The sequence below is a fragment of the Lithobates pipiens genome, unplaced genomic scaffold (assembly GCF_037356315.1).
Source record: "Lithobates pipiens isolate NorthernLeopardFrog02 unplaced genomic scaffold, aLitPip1_a1.2 Scaffold_8, whole genome shotgun sequence".
Classification (NCBI taxonomy): domain Eukaryota; kingdom Metazoa; phylum Chordata; class Amphibia; order Anura; family Ranidae; genus Lithobates; species Lithobates pipiens.
In genome coordinates this window covers 9638857-9650130 of record NW_027507903.1, presented here as the reverse complement: position 1 = coordinate 9650130, position 11274 = coordinate 9638857, and the positions used below count along the sequence as shown (strand labels likewise).

Below are 11274 nucleotides of genomic sequence, written 5' to 3'. Positions count from 1 at the left end.
GCTTTGCCTTCGATAAATAGCCAGATAAACGTGGCATTTAGGAGCATTCAACATTTTCAAGGGTACATTGATTGTAGCGACAAATGAGCACAGCGTAATGTTTTGAAAAAAAAAAAAAAAAGAACGCTTATAAAAAGCAAAAGCCTATGAAATCTTGTGCCATACGAGCCACTGGGAATTATTTTTTTACTGCTTTTTCTGCCAGAGGTTCTGGCGTTTTTTAAACCTTACATTATCTGTTTAATTAGATGTTTTAATGTAGCGTATGACAATGGACAAAATTGGATCCAAGCTGTCAATTTGAACGAAGCCTCAAACAGCACAGCCTACAGTATCTTGAAAATGACCACAACTATATTTTAGTGGACAAAAAAGGAGGAATTTGGGACTATCGCATTTAAAAATTGGTATCATATAAATACGCACATGGCATGAACAACATCAACTGATATATATATATATATATATATATATACACAGACACACACACACACGACAGCTTGGTAACACATAGCAATATAGAATAACAAAATGCTGGTATAACAAGTGTGAGATCATATAAGTACACATGTGGACTAAGGGGCACACAACATGATAAAAATGGATATAAAAATTCTAATGATTGGAGATGGTATGTCTGAATGTCAGAAACCATGAATCAGACTGAGACAGAAGTACTGTTAAATCACACTTGTTTAATAATAATAATAATAATAAAAAAAAGGTAAACAGAGTAAACATAGCCATAGTTAGGGAAGAAACGGAAACGGATAGTCAGACAAGCAAAAATGTCAGGGAGCCAGAGAACAGCAGAGTAGAACAGCAAGCAGGATCTGGAGCCAGAAGGAATGTCAGCCAAGCAAGTCTTAACAGGAACACAGGAGAGTCTCTAGAGATGTGACCAAGGCAAAGGCAGAGATAATCTGGGCTGGACGGTTTAAGTAGGCAGGACTGATGAGCAGGATATCATCAACAGCTGAGTCACTGTGGAGAGATAGGAGCTGGCAATTAGACGACAGCTGAGCGGCCAGCTCAAAGAAGGAAGGGCTGAGCCCAGCTCAGAGAAGGAAGGGCTGAGCCCAGCCCTTACACTAAATTGGATCCTACTAGAGCATATAGCTACATCCTGATTGGCTGACGCATTTTGTGTAAAAACAATCCCTATGGAGCGGATGCAATAGGGCAGTGATGGCGAACCTTGGCACCCCAGATGTTTTGGAACTACATTTCCCATGATGCTCATGAACTCTGCAGTGTAGTGGAGCATCATGGGAAATGTAGTTCCAAAACATCTGGGGTGCCAAGGTTCGCCATCACTGCTATAGGGCAGTGATGGCGAACCTTGGCACCCCAGATGTTTTGGAACTACATTTCCCATGATGCTCATGCATTCAGCATTGTAGTAGAGCATCATGGGAAATGTAGTTTCAAAACATCTGAGGTGCCAAGGTTCGCCATCACTGCTATAGGGTATCTGAAAAAATGGAGTGTGATTAAGTCAGATGTTTGACCAAGTACAGCCGGAAAGGACACGATTTTCAGTGCTGGGTACTTACATGATACTACTTATGGTGTGTGTGGGGCCAGGGTCAGAAAGGTTGTCTGCCCCGGGAGCTGAGGTAATCAGAGCCTCGTACCAGGCAGGGCACATGTGCATCATCCCCAAAACACAGGTCGCCAAATTCCATGGTGTATCAAAGTGATAAACTGATCAATGAAGTCTGTAATGGATAAATAATCCATAAAAATTAGATGGCAAGTGTAGAAGTGAAGTGAGACTCTGATTTAGGGATCTGGATTTCTAATGATGTCCTTTCATCACCGACAAGTCAAGATCTTCTGAGATAAGTACAGTAATTACTGAGTCAAGCTATTGCATATAATACAGGTGCCTGTTTCTGCTCCTGCTAATGCTTCTTATGAATCGTGCTGCCTTAGCCTTTGATAAATAGCCACATAAAAACAACATTTAGTAGTGTTCAACATTTTGATGTGTATACTGATTATAGCGACAAATGAGCACATGGGGAAAAAAAACGCTTATAAAAAAGGCAAATGCCTATAAACTCTTCTGCAATACGAGCCACTGGGCTTTTTTTTATGCTGCTTTTTCTGCCAGAGGTTCTGGCATTTATTAAACCTTACATTATCTGTTTAATTAGGTGTTTTAATTTAGTGTATGCCAATGGATCCAAACTGTCATTTTGAACGAAGCCTCAAAAAGCACAGCCTATCTCGAAAAAAACGGCCACGATACTCTTTCCTCACCGACAAGTCAAGATCTTCTAAGTACAGCAACTAGTGAGTCAAGCTATTGCATATCATACTGTTGCTGCTCCTACTAATACTTCTTATGAATTGGGCTGCCTGGCACACGCTGCTTAGCCTTTGATAAATACCTGCATAAACACTACTTTTAGGAGCGTTCAACATTTTCAAGTGTATACTGATTATAGCGACAAATGAGCACATGGAAAAAATGCTTATAAAGGCAAAATGCCTATAAACTCTTCTGCAATATGCGCCACTGGGCTTTTATTATGCTGCTTTTTCTGCCAGGGGCAGAAACCTTACATTGTCTGTTTAATTAGGTGTTTTAATGTAGTGTATGCCAATGGACAAAAATGGATTCAAACTGTCATTTTGGACGAAGCCTCAAAAAGCACAGCCTATCTCAAAAACGACCACGACTCAGTTTTACAGATCTGAATTTCTTTTGATGCTCTTTCCTCACCAGCAAGACCAGATCTTCTAATTACAGCAAGTAGTGAGTCAAGCTATTGCATATCATACTGTTACTGCTCCCGCTAATACTTCTGATGAATCCGGCTGCCTCGCACACGCTTCTTAGCCTTTGATAAATAGCTGCATAAACACCGCATTTAGGAGTGTTCAACGTTTTCAAGTGTACATTGATTATAGTGACAAATGAGCATAGGGGGGAAAAAAAATGCTTGTAAAAGCAAATGCTCATAAACTCTTATGCAATAAGAGCCACTGGGCATTTTTTTACGCTGCTTTTTCTGCCAGAGGTTCTGGCATTTTTTAAACCCTACATTATCTGTTTAATTTGATGTTTTCACAAGAAAGTTTATTGTGTGAGTAAAAAGAAAAAGAAGAGTATGTAAAGTTATGTAATAATAGCAGGTAGAAAAACAAGAATATTGTAAAATATAAACTTAAAAACACCTGACGTATAATAATCAATTAGAATATGACGTAGCAAATGTTATTTGTTCTCTTCTAAGGAAATCATTATGCTTGTGAATAAACAGAAGTTAAACAAGTATTAAGTATTTTTAATTAGTATGACATTGGACGAAAATGGATTCAAACTGCCATTTTAAACCAAGCCTCAAACAGCACAACAAATCTCAAAAATTTATAAAAAGAAAAACTACCTGCACTGAGTGCAACAGTTATATCTAAAAAAAAAAAAAAATGTAAATTGACAGCTGCACTCACAATATTGTACACAAAAATATCTTATATTAAGCATATGGTCAGACTCCAATAATTTGGCCGTCGATATTAAACAACGGGATTATAGGTGTGCGGTTCACTGTGGCTGGAAGGTACCGAGGAAGTGGTGCTGCCCTCTAGTGGTTTGAATAAGAATATTTAAATGTGGATTCTGTGAGCACCGCTATCACTATTGCCCCACTGATGACGCCTGTTACGACGAAACGTGTGTCGGGTGGAGGAAATAGCGGTGACATCAGCTCGCACACCGGGGCGCAGGACGAATTGTACATGTTGAGTGCTTGTTTATATCTTTGTGAGGATAGGTAAAAAGGAGCGCCCAGTATCCAATCAGAAGTAAATAAAAGGTGGATGGTAGTTTTTATTAGAAACAGTAGAGCATGATAAAACCAACAGATTTTGGGGGAACAAAGACTGAATGACAGCTCACAGTGACTATGTAGAAAGAGGATGGACATGACTATATTATTTTTTATCTTTTATTTTCTATTCTCCCTTTTTTCCTTTTTCTTTCTTAATCACTTCTTTTACTCCCAATTAGAATAATTTCCTGTTTCCTCACTCTCAGTTCACACCTTCACTTGCCCTACAGCAACTCCTTTCACTTTCCTCTCATTCTCACCATTTTTTATGTAATCCTTTTAGATTCACACTTATCTCATACTTACACTAGCTTCTTGGCTTTTTGGCTAAGACCAAGTGTAGTATCTGTTCTTATCAGTTGCCAGTAGGTGGCACTTGCTTCCGTCCCTGCTTTACGGCAAGGTGGATCAGGGGTGGCAGTTACTATGCAAAACCTGCTGGCGTGAAGGTAACCTGGAGCAGTTAGTAGCCAAAAGGGAAACCTTCTGATGGGGATTGAGAACCACTGGGTCGGCGCTGAAGGGTCGGGTCCCTGGCCTTCTGGCCTGGATTGTGGCAGCTCTAGCCCTGGCCAGTTTTTCAGGAGAGAACACTGGCTCCCCTTTCCCACTGGGGGAGCGGATAGTACTTCCCGAATGTAATTAGTTAGGAGTGATGGGAGCGACAGTGGAGCCTGATGGTAAGGGCTCTCACTAAGCTCTCAGAACTTCACACCTTCCTGCCTGGGGTGGGGGCTGCTGTGGTCTGGGCTGTTGGTCACGGTTGCAACGAAAGTTCAGTGGTGAATGTGCCCCTGAAGTGGCAGTTCAGGGGTGCCGTATATTCACTGTAATTTATCACTTTGAGTTATGGCACCAAGGTCACTTCACCACAACACACGTTTTTCGCACCTGCCTCTAGGGCCGAGCCTTTTGGCTAGGACCAGGGGAAATTTTTATTCCTGGCCGAAGGACCGGCCATTGTATTACACAATGGTCACTTTCACTCTCTCCAACTTCCTTCTCCCCACTTTCTTTTATTTATACCCTTTGTCACTTTTTTGTATTTTTTTGTTTGGTGTATCACGTTTGTCACTGTGTGATTAGTAGGGTGTAGGTCCTCTGGCCTGCCCTGAACATCTTATGAGGGGGTGGACATAGGCCTTCTGGCTTGGTTCTCCCTCTCTCAGGGGGTCTCCCTTCGGGGGAGCCCCAACCGAGTACTTGGGTGGGTCTGTTTCGACAGACCTTCCAGAGAAAGAGGTCCATCTGGTTTCAGCCAGATGGACCAAGTGAGTACCTCAGTCCACGTCTGGAGCCTAACGCCCGGGGGATCAGGGTAAGGTCCTTCCTAGTGGAGGACAGTGTTACACCAGTTGCATGTTTTGTGTCCACTTTTTATGTGTGTGCACGTTTTTTGGCACCGGGTGTAGTTTTTTGGGTGTGTTTTTTATACCACAATGGCTAAAAAAGAAAAAAAAAAGAATCTCATATTTACACTAGGTAATTCCCTCCCCCCCCCCCCCCCATTTGGTACCATAAGAAACTTTCTTAATAAATTTATCTTTATAAATTCACATTCATAACTATAATTATTCTCATTGGATTATCACAACATGCAGTTTGCTCCTTAACAATATTCAGCTGTCCATCCATCATACCTAATATTTTTGTATTAATACTTATGAAATTTCTTATTTGTGCTAACTATAATGCACTTATAGTATTGTTCCTTGACATTTCAACCTGTAGGTGCTGTTTCTCCGCCTCCGCACCCTGCCCTGGTGTTTAGGGAATTATTCCTCTAGTGCAGGGGTAATGAATTAAAATTCAAGGAGGTCCGGTCGCCAACATTTTCTTTGGGCCGAGGTCCGAATCTCAAGTCTGTGCTATGACTCAGAAAGATTGTAGTCACTGTATATCTATCAAAAACATGAGAAATTTGCAATTTCCTTAGCATTTCAACAATATTTATTGTCAAGTTTCAGTTACAATATTAAACATGTGGACAGTTGGAACTAGGATAGCTTTACATTTGCTCTTTACATCGGGTGTCCCCATCACAGTGTCCCTTTACACCGGGTGTCCCCATCACAGTGCCCCTTTACATCGGGTGTCCCCATCACAGTGCCCCTTTACATCGGGGGGCCCCATCACAGTGCCCCTTTACATCAGGTGTCCCCATCACAGTGCCCCTTTACATCGGGTGTCCCCATCACAGTGCTCCTTTACATCGGGTGTCCCCATCACAGTGCCTCTTTACATCAGATCTTCCTGTCAGAGTGTCCCCATACATCAGATGTCCCCATCAGGGCATCCCTTAACATAAAATAAGGGTCACGCTGATAGGTTAATTTTATGTTAAGGGTCACGCTGATGGGTAAATTTTATGTTAAGGGTCACGCTGATGGGCACATTTTATATTAAGGGGCACTCTGATGGACACAACAAAATGTGCCCCTTAACTTAAAATTTGCCCATCAAAGTGCCCCTTTAATATAAAATGTACCCATCAGTGTTGCTCTTAAAATAAAATGTGCCCATGAGTGTGCCCCTTTACATCAGGTGTCCCCATCACAGTGCCTATTTACATCAGGTGTCCCCATCACAGTGCCCCTTTACATCTGGTGCCCCCATCACAGTGCATCTTTAAATCAGGTGCCCCTTTACATCAGACATTCCTGTCAGTGTCCCCTTACATAAGATGTACCCATCAAAGTCCCCCTTAACATAAAATGTGCACATCAGGGTGCCCCTTAACATAAAATAAGGGTCATGCTGATGGGCACATTTTATATTAAGGGGCACTCTGATGGACAACAAAATGTGCCCCTTAACTTAAAATTTGCCCATCAGAGTGCCCCTTTTAATATAAAATAAAATATGCCCATCGGCGTGCCCCTTAACATGAAATAAGGGTCACACTGATGGGCGCCTATTATGTTAGGAGGCACTCTGATGGACAAATTTTTTTTTAAGGCATGCTGGTGGGTATATTTTTAATGTGCGCATCAATGGGCATATTGTAGGGCACATTTTGTTGTACCCATCAGCGTGCCCCTTAACAAAATATGCCCATCGATGTGCACATTAAAAATATACCCATCAGCGTGCCCCGTAAAATTTTATTTGTCCATCAGAGTACCCCTTAACATAAAAGGTGCCCATCAGTGTGACCCTTATTTCATGCTAAAGGGCACTCTGATGGACACATTTTATTTTAAGGGGCATGCTGATGGGTATATTTTTTAAGTGCACACTGATGGGCATATTTTGTTAAGGTGCACCTTAACAAAACATGCAAATCAGTGTGCATATAAAAAATATACCCATCAGCATGCCCCTTACAAAAAAAAGCCCAGCATTGTGCAAATTACAAATATACCTATCAGTGTGCCCCTTAAAATATGCCCAACAGTATGCATGATCACTTATGTGCCCACATACCTCAACTGCAGGAGGAAGGGCACAACTGAAGCTGCCTCAAGGAGAGCCAGGACCCGGTAATCGGGAACCGCGGGCAGCATGGGGGGCGGGGCGCGCACGTGACGTCACACCCCCTACTGCCTGTGAGCGTGAGTGTCTTCAGCTCCGAGACGCGGCCAGGAGCAGGGGGCGGGCGCATGCACACAGCGTCACTGGTTGCTAGGGAAACCCGCGGTCCCAGCAAACAAGTGATTGCTGTAATTTACTACGCAGGCGGCATAGCAGTCCGGGCAGAAGCCCCGCTCGGTCCGGACTCGGACCGCGGGCCGCCATTTAGTGACGGCTGCTCTAGTGTGACTCCTTGTAAGCCATGCATTAGCGATTTGGGCTCCCCTTTTGGTGTGACGCTTGACATGGGACGCTCGGTGGGATCAAGTTAAGGGGTTTTAGAGGGCCTTAGGCTCAGGAGATACCTACAACACAGTGTGACTGGTAACTATACAATAAGATGTTTGTTAGCCCTTGTACACACGGTCGGAGATTTCGACAACCAAATCCGTCGGAGTAATTCCGACGGATTAATTCCAGAAGAGGTCCGGAAGTGATGTTGCATACACACGGTCGGACAAAGTTGTACATAACGTGATGACGTTATTTCGTTAGGACGGGACTACGTTCAGGCTAGTAGCCAATAGCTTTTGTCTAGGAATTTGATCTGAGCATGCGTGGCACTTTGTCCCTCGGAGTAGGCTACACATGATCGGAGTATGTCCGATCGGAGCATTTTGTCGGAAAATTTTACCGGCAAGTTGGAAAAGTTGGTCCGTTATTTTATATTCCGACGGAAACAGTCCGATGTAGACCACACACAGTCGAAATATTCGACAACACAGTCCGATAGGACACATTCCGTCAGAATCTCCGACCGTGTGTACAAGGGCTAATTATATCTATATTTATATTAATACATTTCAATATATGCAAATTTTTCTACAGCAAACAAATTCTCTGAAGAAGACTCGGTGGGGTCAAAACGCGTCAACATTCTTGTACTATCAACATTTTTTGCGTTTTAATGTTGTGTACTATTGTGTTTAGCTTAATTTGTGTTATTTTCATATCCCCTGTACCACAGCTCATATTTTAACTGTCATTGTCATTCATTTTTCTTTTCTTTGATACTATTGTGAAAGTAATTTTAAATCCCATGTAGTATTTTTCTACCATACCCGCCGCCTAGAAAACCTCTCATGGGGGACACTCCCTTTTTCAAGGACAGACACAATGGGGAGTCCCCGAAACACATTGGTTTTATCATGCTCTACTATTTCCAATAAAAAATTACCATTCACCTTTTATTTACTTCTGATTGGATACTGGGCGCTCCTTTTACCTACCCTCACAAGTTTATCTGGAAACGACGTTGAGGCCGTACCCAGAGGTAGCAGCCCAAGCCCTCAAAAGGGGCCCACCGCCACCTTTCTGCCAAGTTGGGCTGGATTAAGCTGGAGCGAATTTCCCCAAAATGCCCCCACCATTACTCACTCACTCACAGACCGTCAGCCGAGCAAGTCAGACCAGCACGATCTTCCACCTCTAAAGCCTCATACACACGATCGGACTTTATACAAACTTTCCCGTGGACTTTTGTACAAAGGGTATTGGCCGTGAACTTGTATTGCATACACACAATCTGACTTGTTCAGCCAACTTTCACCAAATCACGTGGTTTTTCTGCTCTTTACCGCCACCTTTGGTCAACTTCTGTATTGTCTGATCTTTTGCATTGGTTCTGAGCATGCGTGTTTGTAAAGTCTGATGGGTTTCTGTACACATGATTGGACTTTGCTCCATAGGACTTATATTGTCGGAAAGTTTGTCCGTTCGCACAGCCAACAAAAGTCAGATGAAAACCAAAAAAAGTTTGTCCGATGAAGCGTACACACGGTCAGATGTTGCCTTAAAACAGCTAATTTGCATGTTTGTTTTCAAAAAAGTCAGATCGTGTGTATGGGCCGTAAGAGCTGTTTATATCTATGGAATTGCAAGCAGAATTTCAATAAATCGTTTTTATCCGCTTTGGATTTTGAGCAATGAGTACTTCTTCATCTTCTTCTTCTTCTTGCCATGCTCCACCTCATCTGGTTTGATTCCCCTAAAGCCCCTGTAGCGCTGGCTTCTGACGAGCAGGCGCTATGTTTTTTTCAAAGTAAAATTTCCTGAAACCACAGTTGGGTTTTGGGGCTAATTTTCTAAAATTCTGGTTTCAGTACCAGTCCAGTTGGGTTGCACTGGGTTCTCCTTGACTGCAGGTGTCGCTGTCACCGCCGGCAAGGTTGAGAATGCAGTCTAGCTGGGTGTATTGAATGCCGCTGTTCTCTTGGAACCAGCCCAGGGGGAGTGTTCTCCTGCCGTGCATTCTGGGAGGTGGTATTTAAGGTACGGACATCACGTGCTTAGTTGTTCCAGAGATTATTTTCTGCCTGTTCAGTTCGGGGGGGTCCTCCTGACCCAGCCCCATGGTCCTCCTGGCCTGGGGTGCAGAACCATGCATTTCGAGTCTCGGGGGCAGGCTGCCCCGAGGCAACGCAACTGCAGGGATAGGTCCGATTGGATTTCAGGGCCTATTGATCCAAAGGTGGTCCGTCTCATCCAAGGGAGAGTCCCAGCAACTGGAAGAACCACAGGGGAGGACTCTTCAGGAGAAGGCCGTGCGCAAGGCTGGCTTCTCTGAAGGAGTCTGGAGGCTCAGTTGAAGGACGCAACCTGGATCACTCATACGGTATCGCCGGATCGGCTGAGAGATACTGGTACCGTATGATAGCTCTTTAAATTTGTCCACATCCCTCAGTAATGCTCAAGTCTGTGGCAGAGACTTTGTCAAACATCCTACTCTCAAGTGTACATCACAAGTCTGTGGCAGAGACTTTACCAAACACCCTACCGGCTGCTAGGCCTAGTGAGAGGAGGTCTATCCGGGGGTTGTAAAATCCAGCTTTGAAATAGTTGCTATTCTTTGGATTTTCCTATGAGAGACTTTCCATTTTTTGCAGTCTAAAGTACCTGAACTTACTCCTAGCCCTCTACCCAGGGCCGAGTCAAGGGGTGGGCAGGAGGGGCGGCTGCCCATGGTGCAAAGGTTTATTGCAGTGGTAGGGGGCACCCTGACCCTAACCCTAAGGGAAAGGGGGGCACAATTTGGCATCTTTGCCCTGGGCGCTGGATGACCTTTTCCCGGCACTGCCTCTACCCTTCATTGAGAGACTCTGTTTCTGTTACAAATAAATAACCCAAAAGAAGATTCAGTGTCAGTTTTCCACATTTCTTTGGGCCATCTACCACGAGAATCCTTAGACGGAGAAGCAGACAACAAGGTAACGGTAAGCCCAATAAAACCAGCAGCTCCTTCGGGGGTCAGTGCTACACCCCCATACACACTATCAGTTTTTCTGCTGAGTTTTTTCTTCAGATTTACCAAAACCATATAATATGAGGTCAAACCTTAGGACTTTCAATGTGTATGCAATCAGGCCGGCCCTTCCACTACATGGTTTTGGTAAACCTGAAGGAAAAACTCAGCAGAAAAACTGATAGTGTGTATGAGGCTTTAAAGAGGAAGTAAACCCTAATGGGTTTACTTCTTCTTTCATTCCCTGCAAAGGTAAAGCATAATGGACTACTATGCATCGCATAGTAGTCCATTATGTGTCACTTACCTGACACAGGAGCCAGCAAAGTCACCGTTGTCCCCTGTAGTCCGGCGCATACATCTTCTCGGTGGGGTCTCGCAGCTCCGCCGCTGTCATTCGGCGAAGCCGCGATGACGTCACTCCCACGCATGCGCACAGGAGCCGACACGCGCGGCATCTTCGTCGTTGACGATGCCGCGCTCAGTGTGCGCCATAGACGGCGGTGCCTGTCTTTCGGCAAATATCTCCTAAACCGTGTAGGTTTAGGAGATATTTCTTGGACCTACAGGTAAGCCTTAATCTAGGCTTACCTGTAGGTCAAAGTGTGTTGTAAG

The 11274-nt window shown here is 43.9% G+C and overlaps 1 protein-coding gene and 1 pseudogene across 4 annotated transcripts in view; one reads left to right on the top strand and one right to left on the bottom strand.

The window, feature by feature from the left end:
• Positions 1-11274, bottom strand: part of LOC143962650 (multiple epidermal growth factor-like domains protein 11) — a 981904-nt gene that overhangs the window by 572269 nt on the left and 398361 nt on the right. The window lies entirely within an intron of this gene.
• Positions 4153-4285, top strand: LOC143964674 (U2 spliceosomal RNA; annotated as a pseudogene).